This window comes from Alosa sapidissima, chromosome 8 (assembly GCF_018492685.1).
Source record: "Alosa sapidissima isolate fAloSap1 chromosome 8, fAloSap1.pri, whole genome shotgun sequence".
Taxonomy (NCBI): domain Eukaryota; kingdom Metazoa; phylum Chordata; class Actinopteri; order Clupeiformes; family Clupeidae; genus Alosa; species Alosa sapidissima.
In genome coordinates, this window is record NC_055964.1 from 35,400,744 (window position 1) to 35,424,893 (window position 24,150).

At 41.1% G+C, this 24,150-nt stretch overlaps 1 protein-coding gene across 1 annotated transcript in view; it reads right to left on the reverse strand.

The window, feature by feature from the left end:
- Positions 1-19,866, reverse strand: part of LOC121714719 (up-regulator of cell proliferation-like) — a 34,636-nt gene extending 14,770 nt beyond the window's left edge. Inside the window, 6 exon segments of the mRNA XM_042099736.1 lie at positions 17,213-17,337; positions 17,435-17,576; positions 17,837-18,189; positions 19,058-19,161; positions 19,408-19,559; positions 19,742-19,866. The gene's annotated coding sequence lies outside the window, so the exon portion shown is untranslated.
- Positions 19,867-24,150: the final 4,284 nt, after the last annotated feature.

The following is a 24,150-nucleotide window of genomic DNA, read 5'->3' on the forward strand; positions in this document are numbered from 1 at the left end:
TGTGTGTGTGTGTGCGTGCGCACGTGTGTGTGTCTTTATATACTGTATGTGTGTGTGTGTGTGTGTGTGCGTGTGTACACATGGGTGTGTGTGTGTTTAGGTGGGTGACCGTGTTTTGTTCAAGTAAGAGTTGTTCCTGGACCAACATAGACCTCTGAAGTTCGCTTACAAAAAAGAACCAAAACGGCCATCTTTCCCCATATACGTACAGTGGGCAGTGCTTCGACTTGGCCAGCTTCACTCGCGGTCCGCACGTGGGATCATGCGGTATCACGCGACTTTAATTTGTATTTTTCCAGTGAGACGCTGCAACAACCCAAATAACTGGTAGATGGCTCAAGTGAGCAGGGTGTCTCGTAAAAAGAAATGGAGCATGGAAAACCCTACACAGACTTCACTACAGACTTTAGCAGACTGGTTTAGAAACAATTTAATAGCCAGAAATATGCCTGCCCTGCCCTAATAAAGAAATATTTGGTTAACTGCGAGTGAATCCCGTTTGCAGCCGTAGAAGAAACGCAGGACAAATTAAACATTCTGGTTTTCTCCGAGTGCAACGATGATAGACAGACATCATTTGGACAAAATATAGAGCATATTAACCTCCAAATGTCTTCCTGTTACGTCCTGTTATCACGGAGTTACAGGCGATAAACGATTTTTGATGGTCACAAGTTTACTTCATTAGCGGTTTATTTTTTTGATTATTAGAGTGTTTTTTATTTAAAGGTTTGACTTTATGCTTATTCAGTAGAGCATTTAGTGCTCTTCCCAATCCCAGACATTCACATTGCATGTTTGTTTGTAATGGATGCAACCGTGAGATAGGCTACGCGTTTGACGGCAATGAGTTGTTAACAGACATGAACCAAGACATATAGCCCAGCAGCAATCTAGGGACTGTTCGTTATTTATTGAAGGGGCCACCGGAGGAATTTTGAGTGCTTCAGTCAAAAGTTGCATGACCCTCCCTTGCCTGCTAGAAATTGTTCAATGACCCTCCGACAGAATTGTTAAAAAAAGAAATGACCCTCCCCTGCCAATTGTCGCTGTCCTCCGCCCACGCTGCTTTGCGCCACAGCCACACACTGTGATAACGTTCTTAAATCAATCTTTCCCGTGAGCTTGCATGCTACCAGTCCTTCCTTTTCAAATGTGTTGCGCCTGTTTGCACAATTTCAGAAATAATCATATGTGATTAATAATATGACAAAATATAGCCGCAAGCGGCAATAGCAGGCCCGAGCACTATTTGTTTATGTATTTTATTTTCTGGCATATTTACTTGCTTGGCCAGGTGGGGGCGCAATGAAAGGCAGGCCCATTGGGTGTCATCATAATCATAATATATATTAACCTGAGAAATTTCAGACCATTCATTTTAAGCATAGAACATTTCTGATGCACTTTTTGGTTGGCCAGATGGTGGCGCTATATTAGGCAGGCATATTGGGTGTTTGGATGTCATATACACCTAATCTGATTAATGATGCATCTGATTGTGATACCCAACAGACGTGGGAAAAACACATTCCTTCTCTTGCCAATTGGTGGTGCTATGCAAGGCATGTTAATAAGACATATGAATATCATCATCATGATATCTAATTTTGTGTGAAATTTCAATCAATCAGTCAAAGCATTGAACATTTTGGCACATTTCCTGATTGGCCAGATGGTGGCGCTATGCTAGGCATGTGAATTCCACATGTGAATGTCATCACAATCATGATATCCAATATTTTGTAAAGTTTCAGATCAATCCATCAAAGCCTTGAACATTTTTGGCACATTTCATGCTTGGCCAGATGGTGGCACTATGCTAGGCATGTGAATTACACATGTGACATCACAATAATGATATTTATTTTATTCCTACTTGGCCAGGTGGTGGCGCTATGCCAGGCAGGCCCATTGGGTGTCTGGATATCATCATAATCATAATATCTATTAACCTGAGAAGTTTCAGACCATTCATTCAATGCACTGTGACTTTATGACACATTTCCTGTTTATATGGTGAGATATTATAATCATGACATATTACATATCATATAACATATCAAAAATCCCTTCGCAATTTAAAATCAGCAACATCTTGGCATCATATTTGCCAAATTTCACATGAATCTGACAAACCGTCTAGGAGGAGTATGTTAAAATTGATCATGTGACATCAGTGTAATTGCCATTCTTTCTGTTACCAGGTGGTGGCGCTATGCCAAATATGCATTATGGGCATGTCAATATCATCACTCCCATGGTATTCAAAGACCTGTGAAATTTAAAACATTTCAAGCCATGCATTGTGAATTAAGACACATTTATTGTTTATGTGGAAGGGTATTAAAATTCATAGTTTTGCCATTTCGTCAAATTACAACATATCAAAAAAAGCTTCACAATTTAGAATCAGAAGCATATTGGCATCATGTATACCAACTTTCACATGAATCGGATCAACCGTCTAGGAGGAGTATGTTAAAAATGATTATGTCCACAATGCACAAAATCCCAATTACCTCACTTCCTGTGGGCGTGGCTAATGGCATGTTAATACAAACGTTGATTGTTTCCGGGAGTTACACACACCCACCAAATTTGGTGTGTGTATCTAAAACTATATGCCAACCACAAGTCACAGTGACATAAGGGGGCGCTATGGAGTTCCTCGGCCAAGCCCAGTGCCAAGGCTTTTCCCCTGTGTATTCATGGTACCTCTTGACGTGTGTGCCAAATTTCATGCGTTTTCACCAATGGGAAGAACCTCTTTTGGCATCACAATTCATCACATTTTAGTCTGCACAAAATCCCAAATACCTCACTTCCTGTTGGGCGTGGCTAATGCATTGTACACGAAAGTTGTTCATCTTGGGGAGATACAGACACCTACCAAATTTGATGCGTCTAGCTGAAAGTATGTGCCAACCAGTGCCTCAATCACCTAAGGGGGCGCTACTGAGTCCCTGGGCCATGCCCGGGGCCAAGCTCTTGTACCTAACTGCTTTGCGTGACACCTGATGTGTGTGCCAAATTTCAACTGCCAAATTTCACCCATCTTAACCACCTCAAAAAAGGAAAACGCCCTGAGACAAAGTTAGTATAATAATAATAATCCTTACAAAAACAATAGGGCCTTGCGCCCTTCGGTTCTCGGGCCCTAATAATCCCTGTGCACAGGGACCGAAACAATGCATGCCAACTTTTTCCGTGTTTCTCACATATTTTAACTTCCCCCCGCTGTCTTGCCGTTTTAATGTTTTCCCGTAGAATATCCCATATTTTAATACTCTCATAACAGCCCTGCCATCGGGCCTGTCTCTGTGTTGCCCTGTTGCTACCCCTTGCCCTTCCAACGAAACAGATGTCTTCAAATCATTGTTTTCCTTGCTTGAAGGCGAACTTAGAGTGATGTTAACCTATTTAAGTTTAACGGCGTGATTGTCGTGAGAGCACGATTCATTGGCGCTTGCATGTTCGGCCTTATGTCTACGTGCGCACCTGAGGCTACTCAGCTACTAGAGAAAGAATTTCCCCTGTTTGTATGTTCACTCCAAGTTGGCCTACCATAACTTACCAACTCTGCACTGTAGACCATAACTGGCTATTTATATTTTTCTGTGAAACAAGCAAATGTATTTGTTCAACTTTATGAAGCAAAATTACGCACTATAGGCTACTTGGAACATAACACATTTGACAAAGGACAGATGTATGTTACAGTGATAAAATATTAACTTTCAGTGTTTAACGATGTCATGGGGAAGTTTTTTTCCCCATGCATTTATTCTAGGCTACTGTCAGTGACTGTCGTGAGAGAAGCGGGTTCTGTGTTTTGTTCATGTCAGTGACTAATGCGAGAGAAGTGGGTTCTGTGTTGTGTTGCGTTAATTTATTTTCAATTGGGCATGCCGTGCCGTCCACAGCTCAGTTCTGACAAAGCCGAAATTACTCCTTTTGAAACAATTGCATTTGTATGGTTATATTGCTTGACAGAGGGGGATCCCAAGCAGCTTTCAGCCATAAGGGTACTTTGAGAACATTTCCTAATTCACCCGACACTAATATTCAAAATGTTGAAAACTATTTCGACATAGCCTATAAGCAGTTTAATTAAATGTAATGTTAGTTGTAAACAAAGGGCTACTTGGTGAGGCTTGGCCTCACAGATGTGCTCATGCCTTAGATGGCAAGAAAAATCTTCACAATATTCACCCCTTGCAAGTGACGTCACGTTTTGTTCGCGCCACAGCAAAATAGCCTAGTGGACGGCAAGAACACGAATCAAATCAATGGGTTGTAATAAAAGATTCTACAACAGAGCAAGATAGATCACAGGCCGGATAATACGTTGGATATGTGGAAGTACGTTCTATGACTCTATGGGCGCCATTTTGGTAAGCTGAGGTGGGGTGGCCACGTTCGGTCCCATAGACATAATATACATAGACGCCGCATCGACCGCTGCTCCCTACTAGCGCTGACGAGATTTGGAGCCGCCATCTTGGACCGGTCATCCACTCCACTCAGTGTAATCTGTTTGGCCGGTGCAATGAGCTGTCAGCACACTTAATTAATCATATCTCACTGAATACCGAACAGATTTTCACGCGGTTTTTTTTGCTGCAAAGGTCATACATGTAGCTATGATACAGGCCACATTGTTCGAAAATACAAAATACAACCAATAGTACGGTAATGTTAAATCTTACTTGTGAAAAGTAAATCCCCCGAGTATGGTCCGCCGATTTGAGCAGGAACATGCTGCACAGTGCTGTCATCTTGTGTTTTCTGCTGCAACGCAATGAGGAGTATGACCGGTCCAAGATGGCGGCCTCATTTCTTGTTTCCAGCAGCCAATGCGGCGTCTATGTATATTATGTCTATGTTCGGTCCTATGAGTTCGTCGTGGAGGCATATGACCAGGTATGTTTAATTTAAATGTTATATTGTATAACGATATTTACATGTTTAAACTGATATGTACATAATCGACTTTATATGTTAGTACTAGGCGAGTTGAAATATAGGTCAAAATGTTAATTTATTAATTAAAGCGAGAGCTAGCTATCACCAGCTGGTCAGATTCACTGCCAAATTACCGAGGGCTCGCTGACTGACTAGTGATTTATGGACTGGTTTTAAAATGCCTCTTTCATTTGTCACCAAGTCGCTGTTAAAATGGACGTTTATTTGATGTTATTGTCCAAGAGATAGCGCTTTAACCATTTGCAATCAGCTGTTTTCCCGGTCTTCGCAGCAGTAGAAGCATGGCCAGCTACTAGTTAGCTTAGCTGTTCATTTAAATTGGCAGCAACTGTCTTTAACGGTGGATGGGTCTTCACAGCTACAGATTCGATACGGTCATTTTTTAAAAATGTGCACTTTGCAAATGTGCCTTTCTACATATAAATTGGATATCCCACAAAAAAATAAATAACACAGCCAATACAGCTAAATGTATACAGCCCAGGCTTAATAACTTCCTTTCACCTTCATTACTTGGGTGAAGGGAGACGTATAATTCAGATGTTTGCGTTTTTCTAGTGCAGTATTGTATGTTTATGAAGCACATTTGGGAAAAATATATTGGCTGTGTTACCACAGCCTACAGTGGGTCCCATTTAGAAATGGCCACATAGCACATTCGCGCTTTCCGTGATACACGCAGCTACATGTATTACAACTTATCGCCACAAAGTGGCAGTTTAAGTCCACTGTAGCATTGCCGGTAAACAGGGCAGTGAGATACTGTAAGCAGAACGAAACTAAAGATCACCTCGTTGAAGTCATACAGTAGACTAGGCTAAATCCGAGCCTACTTTTGTTTTTATCAAGCTGGGGCCAGAGATGATGGCCTTTGGCGAACAGTTTAGGCCTACTCAAAATGAGTAAAACCAAATTTGGCGAAATCTCGCCAAAGCTGCATGCGAGCCACCAATTATAGCTTGCATGTGGCTCGCGAGCCGCGCAATGAGTAGCACTGGTCTGGCAGAAGTATGTGACTGAGACTATTTCCAAAGTGTTCAGATGGAAGCCAGTTGATAAACCAGGGAAAGCAACCAAGCAGTTAATGTAGAGTCAGTGGTTGAAGTAATTTTATTATTATTATTATTATTATTATTACAATTCATTACAAATGTTAATATTTACAGTAAAATAAAAAAATGTGTATGCAAGTGTGATTAATATATTGATACATAAATAGATACAAATAATAATTATGCTTTATTTTACAGGCCCAGGGCAGCAGAGCACATCATTTGTGTGAAACTTTTTTTAGTTTTCTGGATGGCTTTTTTGCAGTGCGGTGCAGCTCCCTGTTTTTAAATTTTAGAGCATACTGCACACGCACACTGACAAAGGTGGCTACAATTTTGGCCTTAACTCCCTCACAGCACAGAGCAAGATCTTTGTACGTTGCCTGGTTCTTGATGGCTTTGTTTATTATAAGACATATGTTGTCTCTCGCCATGTTTGTACCATCAAACTCAACACGGAAAACTTTTTCGCAGTCAGTGCAGAATTGCAAAAAAACTTCCGAGGGAACAAGGAGTGACCCAAAATCTGAGTTTGTTGTATTGTATGCCTTATGATGAATGAACAATTGAGTTTGGTCATTTATGTAATTTTCACATGACAAGAGCACACCTCTACAAGTGCCGCATTCATGTGCACTCAAACATCGCCGGCATAGATACCCTGCAATGTAGCCAAGAGTATTTTTTTCAGGGACATCGAGGTAGAGTGTGTTGTATGGCGTAGGTGTGTTTTTTGCCGGTGGCACACTTACATGGGCAGGCTTAGATGGAATAGTTTTTCCTATGCTTTTTAGGCTGGTGACATACCTGTCAGCATCAGGAATGCAGTTAGCCCCAATCACTGGCTTGATCAGTTCAGCCACCATAACCATCCTTAAAGCACACCTGAATTCTTTTGATGAGGGGTTATCCCTGCAGCCGCCTTTCCTTCGAACAGTCGCAAAGAGGTTCTCTACAATATCCTGGTTTAGCCTTGAAGTGAACAGGTACTGTAGCTGGTAGGCGGACTGCAGGTGATCCCACAGCTGCCTGACACAGGCTATAGCTAGCAACCATCCTTTGACAAAAAGCACATTCCTAGAACCAAGTACCTCTAGGCCCTCCAGTATAGGGACGCATTCCTGGAGGAATTTTATGTGGCCAGATTTAGCTGTCAAAGGACGCTTGAGGGCTTTTGTGTCCCTGTAGAAACGGCTGTTAAATGCATCAAACAAGCTGTCAATGCGCTCTACAAATTCAGCGGTGTAAGCTGCCTCACCAGGAAGTTTACCCAAGGCAACATATGTGTAGAGGCCTGCTGCTACAGTGTGGGACAGAACTTGGACGGCTTTGTTAACACGCATTTTTGAAAAGCTGTTCAGCTGAAAGTGCTGTTTGGTCAATTTGGGTGCTTTCCTTATAGGTAATTGGGAGTCGAATTCATAAAATTTCTGGAGGTATGACCATTTCACAAATTTAGTCTCAGATCCTTGGCTTATACGGAACACATATTTTTCTAGATTTGATCTAGTGTTTTTAAGCAGGTGAGGTGGATCATGGAGGGCAAAGATCTTCTCCCCAGAATACATGAAGAAAGGCTGCTCAGAGGTAATGCCTAATTTTTTGAAAAGGGACACGTTGTTTGTCCCTTGGTCACAAACCACAACAGTTGTTAGTAGGCCTATTGCTTTAACTTTATCTAAGCACTCTTTCAGCAGAGCTTCTAAGATGTGAGCTGGTATAGCATCTTTTGAAAGAAAATACCCAATGGGCTGCTTCCACCTCCCTGTCAACCCTCTAACCATGAAGACTAAAGCGTGGTTGGCTGTACGTCCAGTCTTTCCCTGTGAGCCAAAGTCCTCAAACCCCTCCACACTGTCGCTACTGGTGTTGTATGATAAGCCTGATCTTAAGCTCATTTCATCAAATGTGATTATGGAAAGTTTTTCCTGTAGGGTCATGTCACTCACTCGACTGGCCAGCGTGTTAAATACAGAAGGAGAGAATCCTGGCCTTATCTCTGTCCCACTAAGCCACCTGCGTAGAGACGGCACAGATGGTAACATAAAAATCTGTTGACAAAATTTGTATGCCCTTGGCCCCTGGTGATATAAGGACAATGCAGTGACTTTGTCCGAATTTGTCCATCTCCTCCCTTTCAACTTACAGAAACGGCTGGAGTTCCGCAGCTGTGACCGAAAGAAGGAGAGGGCTGGTTCCTCCAAAAAGTTGCCAGCACCTCTAATCACATTTTCAGGTGACATATATGATTTTCGAGTTGCCTTGACAAGGCCCTGTTTTAGTTGCTGCACCTGCTTTTTAAGTCTAAATGTCCTTAGACATTCTTGTTTTAAAAGCCTTAGGTGTTTGGCAGTAGGAGGAGGAGTAGCAGCAGCAGTAGGAGCAGTAGCAGTGTCAGGATCAGGAGGAGGTATGAAGCCATACAGTGCAGATGTGGAAGGAGTGTCATGGTTAGCAGCAGTGATGAGTCGGCTGTAAGTGTGATCCGCCCTTACTGCCAGAATCTGACCATGGACTGGAAGTGCAAACATAAAGCACTGGTAGTAATATGTGTACTTATTCATTAATTTAGTTATTAATTTATCTTTAATGTAAAATCTTTACATTTCATGCATGTAGAATTATTTTATACATTAAACATTATTTTTGAGTTCACCTTTCTGTGATGTGTCTGTTTTTTTTAATGTCCTCCTTGTGCTCTTAATGTGAAGAGGTGGGTTGGGGACTTTGAATATGGTCGGAATAGCATTCCAATTCAATCTGTTCCTCAGCTGATTTGTGAACTGGCTGTCCTCAAAATGCTCAGCACACAGACGACAATTGAAGTTTAGGTAGCTTGCAGTCCGAGTTTGCAGGTCCTGTCTACGACAATTTTGGACCCACTTTTGGCACCTAACAGATTGATGGAAGTGGAGTCTGATGAATGATGGTAACGTTTGACAATGTTTACTCGGAAAACTTTTCCACCTGTTTAATTTTAGCATCGTCTCGGCTAGGTTAAGTTGTGGTGAGCTAACAATGTGTTTAAAACATATTTACAGCTGTGGGTAGATATGCCAGTCACATCATAAGCAAACTGTATAGCCTCTTGTCTTAGCAGATTAATAAAGTTCATAAGGTTAATGGTAGCGGGCTAGATGCTGTCACTAAGTTACATGCTAGCAATGTTACGATTACGTTTGTTGCTAGCTAAACTACCTTAACCCACATTTGTATGATCTGATGCTTATGCCTAATAAATTACCTCTCCTTGTTGAGTGGGAATCTAAAAAAAGACAAACCGGGCCTTTTACATTGCCGGTTCCCGCAGTTAATTGCACCGCAAAATGCTCTTGAAGATACCATTATTAGTGAGTGTAGTATCTGTTAGTATCAGTAGGCTACCAATGACAACCAGCTGTTGGCGATCAGCTGTAAACGGTTAAACAGCAACGGTAAAACAGCTGTTTCAAATGGGGTTAATGGAATTAGAATTGTGTCTGAAATGTTACGTCCGTGCTGGCTCAGTGCATACCAAATATTCTAGAGCGGAGCCTCCACTACATCCCTGGCTGTGGCCAATTGACTGCTTGCCAGTAGGTTATTTATATTTTTCTGCACAATAAACAAATGTGTTCGTTCAACTTTATGCAGCAGAACCATGCACTTGGCCAGCCTAGAACAGGAACATTTTGGAGAGGGAAGGAGAGAATGAACACACGCAAGAATCTGTAGGCTAGGCTACTTGTGGTGGGTTAGCAAACAATGTTTACATAATGCATTAACTCAATAATAATAATAATCGGATAATAGGTCGATTCGGACAAATAAAGCCCGTCGGCCACCAAATAGGCCTAAGCTAATATGCTGCCTACAGGGCTATCAGTCCACGAACACTAGATGACATTGTTTCGATTTAACTAAATGAAATAAGAGCTCTTCTTAATATTTTTATATTGTTGGTTGGTTTAATAGGCTACGGTTGCCAATGAAAAGTCGTCGTCCACACCATGGGTCTCCAACACGTCGCTCAAGCTCAGTCGCTTGCTGCCCACACAGCAGTAGACTCCTAGGCGGATCCGCCTTCAAGTCGGCAAACCCGCGTGACTGTCGCATTCGTTTTGGTGCCGCACAGAGGATCAGCTCCGCCTTCAGGCGGCCCCGTAAATTCTACTGTCAAACAGCGGATCCTGAGTGGACCCATGTCGGATCCGCGGGCGCGGACGCGCCTATACTGTAACGGTTGAACATGACTGTACACCAAGAGCCAAGAAGAGTCATACTAGTGGATATTTTCTTTGCTGGGACACGGTTGCGCTGAACCCTCTCGAGTAAGTGATATTTATTAATATATTGCGACATTCACAATAGCTAAACATTGGCCTTTGTGGTTTTATAATCATCATGTTTATTGATTGTAATGACGTTGTTTGATATTAGGACTAACGTTAACGTTAGTGCAACCAGAGACGTTTGTCATTTTGTGCAACAGTTTGTGCAAAGTTAACGTTATTGTTAGCTGTGATGCTCATATGAGTCTGTAGCCTATCTGATTTAAAATGGGATAGCAATTTCGGCAGAATATGTTATGGCAGTGTGATTTAAAAAACACACATTGTTATTTAACATTAGTCTGGTCTTGTCTGTTTTAATGTGTCGCTGTTGTCCATAGTGCTACTATGCTAGCGGCATATAGCTGCTAGCTAGCATGCTGCTAGGCGCAATTGCATAAGTTATTGCTAATGTCTATTAGTGCTATATCGTAACACCCCCAATTATCACCACTTTTGTTCAGAAATTCTAAAACAACGATGTTTTTTAACACTTCAAAATAACATTTACTAAATGAACCTTACATTTTTCAGTAGCCATAGTTGTGTAGATTTGAACAAAATCTGGTTTGGTTCCTAACTGGAGCATTTACTGCCTGAAATATCCGATTTTGTTTACCACGCTCGGAGTTATAGTGCTGGCCTGATGGGTCGCCTATTTACACCGTTTCAACGGCACATGGACGGTTAGACCGAGAATTCTCGTCGTGAAATTAAAATTCCACTGGAGCTCCAAGCGGTTGTGTACACGCAGCCTTACAACACTGTTTACAGCTCCTCGAGTCACGGTAAAATGTCATTTTTGGTACATAGCTAATTTAGATACACCTATGTTGTGCGTGGTTGCGTTTCTATAGGAGTCCGCTGTCTTGGTTTGTATAGAAATGGATATTAAGTGACACATAAACGCAAGACGGTGGAAATACGGGACCGGTGGAAATAGGGGGAGTTACGATACATATATTGAAATCACGTTTGCGATGCAAACCTTGATTAAGGTGATACTGGCACTGGTATTTCAGTCAATGAAGTCAGTGAAGCACTCGTCTGCTATGATGGCTACCTACAACTTTAGCATGTTGACTCACTGATAATGGTTTAGCCCTAGCCTCTAGCTAGCTGTGCATTAACGTTTGCATTTTGCCAAGTTTGGAATCATAACATTACGTAACTTTAGTTTCTATCTGCCATCTTTGTAATGAAAGCCTCGGCATTTTAATCACTGTTTAAGTCGGTTCAGACAACTATTGGCATCTGTTTGTGATTTATTGTGCTAACGTAACTTAACTGTATGGAACTTAGTCCCCATCTTCTATTTTGTTTGTTCTGCAGCGTCAACTTTTATCGGCTGGATTCTAGCATCTAACGTTACGATTGCCTCTGTTGGGTTTGCTTGATCAAGTAATACTTTCTGGGTTGTTAAAATGTAATGTGAACACATTCCCGTAGCATTCCAAAATAGACCAGAGATGCTTGTACTATATGTATATTTGGAAATTTTGGGATTGCAATAACCATAATGATATCGTTATGTAACAGCCATCGTTTCGGGGACTCTGATGACAGTGAAGAGCCAGAAAATGGTGACTTTGCATCTTTGAGGTACCTTCCAACTCGCCTGGTATATCAGTTGAAGCCTCAAGCCCAAGCCTATTGCACTGGCAAAGTAAGTAATACTCTCTTAACATTGAAATAACTAAATCATAATATTAATATTAGAGATATGGTTAACATTCTTAGTGCTAAAGACATTCCCCTCTCTTTGTATCTATTCCTCCAGCTCCACCATGTCGCCGAGTGCCAGGCAGCCGAGTCACTACCCCTCAACCTGGAGAAAACTGTTAAGGTAAAGACTGATCTCTGAAATAATATTGAATACAGTGGCCCCATCTATATTAACACAGCAGTAGTCACTCCATTTCAGATCAACAGATTGCATCTGCATTACCATCTCAGATTTTCTGCATACTTTATCCATTACTTTCAAAATCTCAGCCAAATATTTTGTCAGTTAAAACATCTGCATTCATGCAATATTGCCTGAAAAGTTCATTCATTATTATCAGATTGTATTGAAACACATTGATTTCAATGTCAATCCATTCATGGAGTTGATATAGATAGTGCATACCAAAATATTGAAACATACAAATTCATGTCCAGCATGACCAGAGATTTGATTTTGTTTGCCATTGTTTGGCCCTGTAGCTCTCAGCCTACCATGGTTAACAGATCACAACCATTTATCTCCCTTAGCACCTCACCATGGGGCAGGACCGCAACACTCTTCACCACCTCAACTCCCTGCACCTGCACCTGCATTTAACATACGGAGAGTTACTCAAGGTAGGGACTGATCTCTGAAATATTAGTGAATAGAAAGGCCCCATGTGTATTATCAGTCATGGTTAACAGATAACTACCATTTAATACAATTTTTTTCCCCCTCTCGCACACCACCCACCTCACTATGGGCCAGGAACGGCAGTCCCTCCTCAACTCCCTCCACCCCCACACCAGCCCTCAACGTGCAGCGAACAGAGGAGCTTTGTAAGTCATGTTTCTTTTTAAATTTAATCTCCTTAATACCTATCTCATATATTGTATTGTGTAGGCATACTTGGCTTTGGATGCTACATACCATAAACATAAACATATCTGTCTGTTTGATTACAGGTGCTGTGAGGAAAAACATGGTGACACGGTCTGCCACGGACACAGGTCACCAAACACGCAATCAGGTGTTTCAACCGGCGGTGGATAGGGCAACGAGGAGATGTGTTCCGCCTCCATCCACACAAATGGAGTAATAGGAGAAATAAGCATTAAACAATCTTTTTATTGAACTTCTTGTCATTCACCAGTTATTCATTTTCTGATATTTTAGCTGTGCATAGCGCAGTATTTCATTGAAGTTGTAGCCTATTAGATAAAATATTTCATGTCTGCACTGACCTAGGCCTATAAAGCACTAAATTAGGTTTTGACCACAAAATGAATGTAAAGTAGCCTAGGCAATGTAGGCTACTTAACAAAAACAGAATAGCTTATAACCTGTAACTTTCCATAAATGTCCATTTTATATTTCCATTGAGTAGTGATCACGTTTGTACAGTAAATTGATGTCTTGACTTAAGCCTTTTCTGTTAGGTTTATTGACAGTATTGTTAAGTTAAAAATACGAGGCAATGCAGAATAATCGTAGGCCTATATTGCTGTAGTAGCCTAGTGATAGTTTTACTTTTATCCTATAGTTGCCTAGTTTTATCCTACAGCAAGAACAGAAGGAATTGTGAAAATGAGATAAACGGGTCCAAAACGGACCCGGGTCAGATGAGCCTTTGAGTCCGTTGCGGGTCCGCGGCGGATGTATGTATCAATTTGCGGATCCCAAACGGACCCGCCGCGGAGGTAAGGTTTTAATCGCGGATGCGGAGTGGATGCAGTGCGGAGCCACGGCGGGTCCGCGATTCGCCTTCGTAGCGGATCCGTTCCTGAGAGCATCTGGACTCCGATACGGGTCCGTTTCGCGGGTCCGTTCCGGAAGGCGTCATACCTCCGCGGCGGATTCGCCGCGGAGTCCTTTTGCTGTGTGGGTGAGCTCTTTTGAGCTTGCGAGAGGTTGAAGCAGTCCTACACATTTGCACAGTTGTTGCCGCGACTCAGCCTACGAATTTAATAAAAAGTAAATAACTAAATGTGGCTACGCAAAAATAAAGGCATGTGCTTACGCAGCCTATGAGTAAATAAAATACCTCGGCCATAGGTATTTGATATTAGGGCCTCTCTGCCTAGGGCCTAAATAATAGACCTATTTACCTCTCCTTATTCAGTGCAAACTTGGAAAAAGATAAATCAGGCCTTTCACACTGTCAGTTCTTGCAGTTCATTACCGAGTAAAAAAAAAAAACAGCTGGCAACGTTAAAAACAGCTGTTCAGGTGGGCTCATAGAATTGGAACTGTATATGAAATGTTGCGCTGAGCTTACCAAAATGGCGCCCTGTCGGGCTCAGAGCGTACTTCATGCCTATGACGTAACTGATCTATCTTGCTCTGTTCTAGAATCTTTGGTTGTAATGGGACATATCGCACAGCTAGGAGATTATAGTGAGATTTAACCGTAGTAATGCCCTTCCACGACTGTTGGCTTATTGTTTGGAATACAACAACATCCCATGTTCTTGCATAGATATATTTTGGTTTGTTTTCTTTGTGTTTCGGGAGTATTTCAACCACAATCGCATGCTTATCTCCTCAGTGTATGAAGCACAGCAGCGGTTGCTATAGCAACCATAGACTCTGAACAGGACGGCAGATAGCACTTAGGCAAAGTCTTTGGCAAGATCTGAATGTAAACAGATAATACCGTTCAAGTTTTTTTTTAATTTCCTATTTCTTTCAATTCTTTAACTTAAGACATGTAAGAAGTAAGTTTATTCGCTGGGCAACGTACAAACTGACGAGTTACATTAGCCCTAGCACTATGAGCTACGATAAACGTTAGCTAGAATAGCTAGCTTCTAAGTGTGGCAGCTAGTTATTATTTCATGTTCTGATATGACATTCTTAACGTTTTGACTATGTTACAACTGATAAAAGCAAGACAAATAAAGTAACCAAATCGCTTTGCAATATTTTAGTCCAGAAATACTTATGGGTGTTCATTTACCATAATGTTAATTACAGTAGCCTAACGTAACGTTATCTCCCCTTGCTGTTACCACCAGTTTTAATAACTTTACATTTGCGATCATGACCCATTTCATCTAACAACACCACTGGCATCTTCTTTGACTATCAGACCCCAAACAGCAATACATTGAACTACAAAGATGTTATAGTAATGGTGTTCAGTTCATCATAATCTTTATGACATAATGTAATTTGCCGTCCGTCTCCCATCTTTTTGCCGTCCAGCATGGAGCCGTCACGTGACTTAAGTCACGTGTCTGCAAGGGGTGATTAACTGACCACCCGATTCACGTTGACTGGGGGGCAGGGGGGGCCATCAGACATTTGTGCCCAGTTAATCCGGCCCTGCCCCCAACAAAACCTTCCCACCAGCTGTGACAGTTTAAAAGAAGTTGAGAGGACTCCTAACTCACAGACCTATTCACAAACCGGTTTTGTGGCATTTCGCCTGTTTTGAAATCCAATGCGGCTACAGGAGCTTCCGTGAGGAAGCAATTTAGCATTGTAGGCATAACTAACATGCAATAACGGCACCAACAACAACCAAAACTAGGCTACTCATTGTCAACATGTAAATTAAATGTAACATTATTGTGAATCAAATTAAAATGTTCTCTTTTGCAAACGTAGGCATAGGCATGGTAACAGATTAATTTAATAATGTTACAAAGATACTACATCAATCCGTATGTTTCATTAGGCTACTAGGCTATTTGTTTTGCCTTACTCTTGATTCATTTAGGCTAGGCCTTTTTATTCAGTTATTCATCATCTTCCGTCCTTGTGTAGCACACGCATTCTCAGACCTGTCACCTGCCACTCGTCGTAACGGAGGTGTTTGGAATCATTCCCGTGTTACAATCATCAGCCAATCAAGGTGGTCACTTCAGTCAAGCTCGTGCATAAGTAATAACGTCATCCATAGCAACGAAGACTCACTCACTCTTAGTCAAAGATTCTAGAGCGCTCAGCTCCAGAATCTGTTCAGGAGTTGTCATTTTCCCTTACTAAGAGTAGGTCTGAAAGGCTTTGTGAATAACTTAAAGGGGGACTTGGCAACTATTTCAACGTAATAAACCCGTTTAGAAATCATTTGGATGGTTAAATGACCTGTTCCGGTGAAAATGGTGACTTTTCCCACTGCCCCTAGCGTCCCCAGGCGGAAAACCAACCTTGCAACATTGAGACTACCGTCCCGGAAAGAGAAGTGAGAAACAAGAAACTCGGTTTAAATTGTGTTTCTGACCTTGTAACATCCACATTGTCTGCCGAACTTATGCTAACCGTTTTGCTACCTTGTAAACAAATCCATGTGCTTTATTGTTACCTTTTTCCACAGTTTGAAATAGCATAATGCACAATTTCTCCAGCAGAGGGGGAAATCCTGCCAAGTTTCCCTTTAATAAGAGAAACTCCTATAGCTAAAATCTTTTATTGTTATTTAGGAGTAGCCTACTCCTAGTGGTAAGATAAAAGGCTTTGTGAATATGGCCCCTGGTGTCTAACCCAATGCATAGCCCATTTACACAAAATAATGGTTGAATATTAGGCTACTGATGATCATTGTTATTTAAGAACATGCAGGGCACCAAAAACGTCTTGCTCGTAAAAAATCATCATACCGCACATTGTGGCGGGTCTGTTATTTAACCTACTTACTGTAGGCTGCTAGCCTAGAAATCTAAATTACATTTGCTGCCAGGGCTAGTCTAGCAACTCTCTGTTGGCTTGTGAGCTTCAGAAATCGAAACTTAATCAGGCCAATGAAATCGTGTATAGAGTCGTTAGGTGGGCGTAACATAATGATTGATGGCAGAGTTGCAACGGTTTGGCTTGAATTCCCTGCTACTTGAAAACAAATAAGATGGATGTTGCTGCTGGCGAACAGTGTGACACGAGTTAAGCTTTTATTAAGTTGGCAAACGTTTGAACTAGCCAACTAGCTCCGCTGGTTGGAAACGCATGGGACTCATAGCGCTGCCGCTGTCCTATTGCGTGCAGAGGGAATTTGAAAGACAACTGATTATCCCGCCCCTCGGACTGAGCACTGTGAACGGCGAGTGCCCAGACCCTACATTTTAATGTGGGTCTGGCTCGTCAGGCTAGGCGTTCCATACTGTAACCACACATTAAGCACAGTAAGCACATTTACTATATGAGGGGCCTACCGGTTTTATATGCAAAAGGTAGCCCAAAGCTGACTTCACACTGCATTTGGTGTTCCCTTTGCCCCTGCCTGATGCAGTGGGGGGCAGCAGATGGACAAGCTTATGAAGAGCTCTGTAACATGAAACTATAAAAACAAACAAATGTAGTAAACTCTTACTTGTTAAAATCAAATGCATTCATTCACTGTAGCACAAAAGCTTAACAGAGATAATTCCTCCTACCATCATCCTCAGGAACTGATGGCAAGGCAGCTGCAGGTTCATTTGTGGACATTTTCAGTATCTTCGGGATGATGGTTCCCTCCCATTTTCGGATTTACATGTCAGCTTTTCCAGGAAACATCTTTCCAAATTCTGTGTCAAACTACATAAATGGACAAAATACAGTCATTTGAATAATTATAATGATATCAGGTTAAAGACAATTCATCCAACTTTCATTATTTTCATCTTCATTTTACAATTGTTATTACAAATAGGTAATTTGAATAGATAGATAGATAGATAGATACTTTATCGATCCTCAAGGGGAAATTCAAGAATAATTAGAATGATATCAGAGGGATTAAAGACAACTAATCCAACTTTCATTATTTTCATTGTCCCAACACAATATGCGCTCACCATGTACAGTATGGCATGTCCACAAAGCGTGGAAACTCTGCAAAAAATTCCTCCAACGTTGGATGTCTAGCAGCAATCCACAACCTTCGACTAGCATAGGTTTTGTCCACGGCTTCTTTGATGGTGCTGAGGTTTTCCTGACACGGTCTCATTCTTTTTATAACCGTCATCCATTCGTTGACTGAATCATCCCCTTCTGCAGGCATTTCCACCCTAATGGACGCTCTAGGGTTATCAGTGGACTTGACACGCTTGCGCTGATAACGGCGTTGATCATCTTGAAGATTCCTCCTTAGATTTCGGAGTCGGATCTCAAGGAATCCACTGTGGGATATGGGGTCATAGAAATGTTCCTGGAAAAGAAAAGGAACTTAAATAGTTTTCCATTCTTATGTATTATGTAGAATACATACAAATGTGTACAAATAATAGGAAACCCTAAATGCTTAATCTCTATGCAGATATAGTGGTCATTATGTCTAGCTTTCAATTTTTTTCTGTCAGTTGAGTCACTCACTCTAAAGTAGATTACCAACTCACCACAGGGAATAATCATTCAGGGCATTTCTATACATGAATGTACATACACTGAACCAGTATGTATGAATGCTCTATATTGTACAAAAGCAGTAAATATGCTTAAAAAAATCAATTAAATTAAGTTATAAAACTCATATCAGAATTATAGTACTTTAACTTTCCCAGTTACAATAACACCACAATACATTTATATAGCGCTTTTCTTGACACTCAAAGTGCGTCACATGGAGGGGGGGACCTCCACACACCAGCTTGAGGTGGAGTGAGGGAGTGAATGAGCAATTACAGTGGGGAATGATTAGGGGGCCACATTGAATGAGCCAGGTTGGGAATTTAGCCAGGACACCAGGGAACCCCCTATTCTTTGCCATGGGATCTTTAATGAGAACAGTGAGTCAGGACCTCGGTTTAACGTCTCATCCGAAGGACGGCATCTCCTACAGTGCAGTGTCCCCGTAACTGCACTGGGGCATTGGGATCTATCATTTTGGCCAGAGAGAAGAGTGCCACCTACTGACCACCCACCAACACCACTTCCAGCGGCAACCTAGTTTTCCAAGGAGCTCTCTCATCCAAGTACTAACCAGGCCCACACCTGCTTAGCTTCAGTAATTCAGTTAAGACAAGGTATCTGGCTACTGGGAATAACAGTTGTTATAACAATGAATGAGCACTACTTACAAATCCCTCATTCTCCTCTCCCATCTTGATTTTGAGTGATGGGAAAAGTGCTACCATAGATCTGGCCAACTTGGATTTGTCTTCACTTTGTGGATAACTGTCGACTAAAACAAATAATTCAAATCAGTGAAATATAGAAGTTAAAAGAGTATACAGCTATCTTACAGACTTTTTAAACAGGCTTTCTTTCAGTCTATAACTATGTCACTACTTTCAAAAAGTACTGATATACATTGTATTGATATTTTCAATGTACAATAGAAGTGACGTATTAATATTGAAACATTTTAAAAGAAGCGCTTTAAGTACCTATAAGCTAAAGCGAATTGTAAAATGGTGTATTAACTTACAATCCCTTCCTCTCAATCAACTCACTGACAGCGATTTTAACAAGGAGTTTTCTTGAAGACTCTGAGAGTGTTCCAGAGGCCTCATAATCTGCCAGAACACTTGCACCTTTCCGCACAATAACTGCTCTCAGAGTTTCAACACCAATGGGATCCTGTTGATGGGAAGAAAACAAACAAATAAAATCCACATACTACATGAACCATTTCTGATGATTTCAGTGTTCATTAGTACAGAAAGTATTCACTGCATGCATTTGTTGACTACTAAATGAATGAAGTAGTTCCCAAAGACCAGTCACACAATTATGACAAGTAATGCTTATTTACTACATACTGTAGCTAAGATGTTCACTTGAGTGTTGACCTTCACATCACATGTTTTGTCCTGTCCAGCCATTCTTGTTCTATACTTAAGCAATATAGCACGAGTGAGAGTGGGGTTGGTCATGGATATTCCCACGGGTGTTGTTAGGCCGTAGCCACGAGGCCGGAGTCCGAGTGGCGCAGGCAACAACAGCCGTGGGAATATCCATGACCAATCCCACGATCACGAGTGCTATATTGCTTTTATACAACAATTCTACCACAAACTAAATAATCTGAAAACACCCCAATATTGTTTAAAAATGTTAATTTCGACATCGTTCTTACGCATCAAAAAACAGTTCCCTTTTCAATAGACAGCGTCTTGGTTGCTAGGTAACCAACATTCCAGATCCCTCTTTACGGGTCTTTGTGGTTTACGTGTCTTCTTGAAAGAAATGTTGAAAGTCGGGCTGAAATCACATTCATATCTAGCTTTGCTGCATGCATGTTACAAGGACACTGGGCCATGTTATGTAAGGGACATGGTACTGCAAAAAAGCGGAAACATAGCCTACATTGCAGAACCACTCAACTTTATTAATTTATGGTGAATAAATGTTACACTACTGTGCACAGCCCCATATGTTTTTCTGACACGATGCTAGCACGTTAGCAGCGTTTAGCTAACTATGCTAACGTTAGTTATCTACAAGTCTCCTCCAAGTGACACTCATATTATAGGCCCTACATCAGGGGTCTCAAACACCCGGCCCGCGGGCCAAATCCGGCCCGCGTCCTGCCCAATTCCGGCCCGCGACGTATGACAAAATAATAATATAATCCGGCCCTTGAGGCTATTCATTGCGACAAACAACGATACTGATTAAAATAGACGATAGATCCAGGTACGGTGACAAATCTCATTTGTAGGCCTACTCTGCTCCACTATGTGCAAGACATCCATAGCTTGATTCAAACCCAAAATCGCTGCGCAAAGTTTTCAGGAAATACTTGTATTACACGCGAGAAACAAAGACGTGCATATGCAATGACGCGGAAGCGATGCAGGCCATAGTGTTGCAGAAATTGAAGCAGAAATTAAGCAGAAATAGGCCTACACCAAATGTTGAAAAACGTTCACGTGCGATGAAGTCTTAGGTAAGCTATGTTATTCACCTATTCTAATTCTGACGATCGATCGTCTATGACAGTGATAGTCACGGTGCGTCTGTGAATGGAGGTGCGTGTATACAACTGTGTCCACTAAGCATACCATGCTTGTTTCGACCCTCTGCCCAACATAGCTTGGAGGTTGCAGTGGTAATCGTGATGATAGTGTCCGTAATGGATGTGGTACAGACAGCAGGGCTAGTAGAAATAGGGCTCTAAAGAACTACAAAGTCACCCGCAATATGATGCGAACTTCTGGGTACTGCAGATTACCCGCGATAGGAACTGTTTGACCAGAATACTTTATTGTAGGCCTATATTGTAGTAATCTGTTACTAAACCACAACATATTAGGTGTTGGTATACATTAGGTGTTTTCCTGTTAATTTGTTATGTGGGTAATATGAAAAAAGGAAAGTAAACCTGCTTAAATATGTTCATCCAGTATTTACTGAAAGGTGCATAATTTGAGGTGCTTGCCATCCAGTGACAAATTACATGGGTACATTTACCCCCTTCATAAACTTTTGTTTTACTCAAAGATTTTTACATTTACAGTAGGACTTCATCTCTGACCACTTTCAAGCCATGGCCTTTTGAAATTTTGATATAAAAATCCAATGGTGTTGCTTTCTTAACCCTGATGCCTAGTTTGCCAGGTTTAAAAAAGTTATGAGAGGAAATATTTTTATTTGGTGTGAAACATTTTAAAATGTTAATTTTGGAGTTTTTATGTTTTTCATTTATTGTATAATTTGTATTAATATTTATTTTATCATTATTTTATTTATAAGCTAAGGTTGCTAGCACAGGTGTCTAAAACTAGATAAAAACACTCGCACTTTCTGTTTGCAGTTTTGTGTGGTATTTGAAAAAAAAAACATTGCATTTTCAGAAATAGCCGGCCCTCCAATCAGATGACGTTGGCAGAATTGGCCCCCAGCTCATTTGAGTTTGAGACCCCTGGTCTATATCAGACATTACTGTATATCAGACCAGACACTATTAATGGTTACAACAATGGTACAATCAGATAATAAAATGTTTATTTCTCATCTCAAATCTACAAATCTAAGCAAAATAATGTCACATAAATTACATTTAACCCTTAGAACCGATTGACGCAAAGTGCGTCAAAAAACACACCCTTTCTTCTCTGTTCATCACAACGAGATAAAACCTTTATTTCATGACAGAGAAGAAGTGGGGCTTTCCAAAGAGACTACGCACTTGTCTGTACGATCAAGTATGAAAATAAAGAAAAATCATGAAATTAAATAAAATTGCATCATATTTAAAGTCTATACTTCTCGGCGTTCACCTGCGCACATTACTCTCGTTTGAATTACTCGCGAACCCGTGATCGCATAGATATGGCAAGCATATCAGATGAAAGAGGAGAAACAGGGCTATCCACTGGTACCATGGATATCGATCTTTCTGGCTTATAAAAACAGACGAAGTGACTGCAAAATATTAACGTCATGTACACAAACCAACGCTGCACACCCATTACTCTCGGAGTAATTACTCGCGGACCCGTGATCGGATATATATGCCACGTATGTTAGATGAAAGAGGAGACACAGATCTATCATTTGATACCAAATACACCCTTCTGGGTTATAAAACAGACGAAGTGACAGCAAAATAATAACTTCATATAGCTGGACTTACCCCACGATTTTGTCTGTTTTTGTGGCAAAGCATGTTTATAATCCAACGCTATCGTGTGTTTCTCTATGGCAAAACATGTTCATAATCCGGTTTTGAGATCCTAGCAAATTCCTGCATGGCATCCAATTCAAGGCTCACATTGCATCCCAATTTGTTCAACTAAGAAACACCTTTTTTGCCTTTACTTTGTTCATGGCAATGCAGTAAAAAGTTGAGAATCATCATGAGTGCATACACCATAGTCACACATGCTAACAGGCAAACTTGGGTCAAGTCAGGTCAGATCAGTTCGTGTCACAGATATGGAGCGCAGAATGGTCATTTTTCATTGCTAAATAAAAAAATGGCATTTATTTCCGTAAATCACACACCACATATTTCTGTAAATTGCTCAGCCCCAGAGTATCCCTCCAACATGGCAATTATATTGCCCGTGTCAGGACAGTCTGCCCTACACACACATGAAATGCATGTAGAGCTATGAACTTGCTGTGGTGAGATACAGGTCAAAATATACGAATTTTTATAATATGATTTTTATATTTTAATTCTTTAAGTACAATGCTAGTACTAATACATGAAATTATGGCAGATCTGGATAGCCTAGACTCTGCTGAAAAAAACAATATATAATATGTGTGTGTGGCACTTACAATGACCAGAATAAATCCTTATGAATAAAGGTAGTGAAAATGCCCTAAAAACAGCTTAGGGTTCTAAGGGTTAAACAGATTCAGCAGCCATTATCGATGTCATCCGCCACCTTTGTTTACTTTTCACAGCTGTTTCAGACGTTGCCGCAAAGGATTATGGGTAGGAGGGAGCATGAAGTGTGCATCGATGCGTCCTCCAAAAATGACCGTTATTTGGGAAATCTAAGATATCTTAGAAGGCAGCAAAATTAGTTTTTTCGGTTTCGAACCGCACTTGCTGCCTCACTCCCCAGTTAGATATCTTAAAAGGCAGCAGTTTTACCCGTTTCGAGCAGACCCATAAACAGTTTGGCCTAAAACACTTCACATCTCCCCTGAAACAGCACTCCAACCTAACAGGTGCTAGCTGTTTTGTGTCCAGTGACAGAGGGTGTGGTGGCCAACGTGTGGGCCATGTTTACATTATGACTAAGGGAAGAGATCTAATGTTATTATCAAAGGTTTACTCATTAAAGCTAACGGAGGTGTAAATTATTAACAAGACATAATGTATGTACAAACACAGCCTGACACATTGTCCACACACTGTGCATGTGGACTGTGCATTGAAACCAATGTACTGTACTGGTTGTGAACTATTTAGGGTTAGAGTTACACTAAATTGTACTGGTCGCGTACTATACTGGGTTATGCAAATATCAATCAGGTTTATAGGCCAAGTATCAACCACTTCCACCACCTACATTTATCCTACTGGAAACTTTTCCTACTGGGATCAAACCGGCAACTCTTCGGTTAAGAGCCCGAAGCCCTATCCAGTAGACCACGGGTTACCCTATACTGCACTGGTTGTGTACTATACTGGGTTAGGGGTACCCTATACTGTACTGGTTGTGTACTATGCTGGGGTACCCTATACTGTACTGGTTGTGTACTA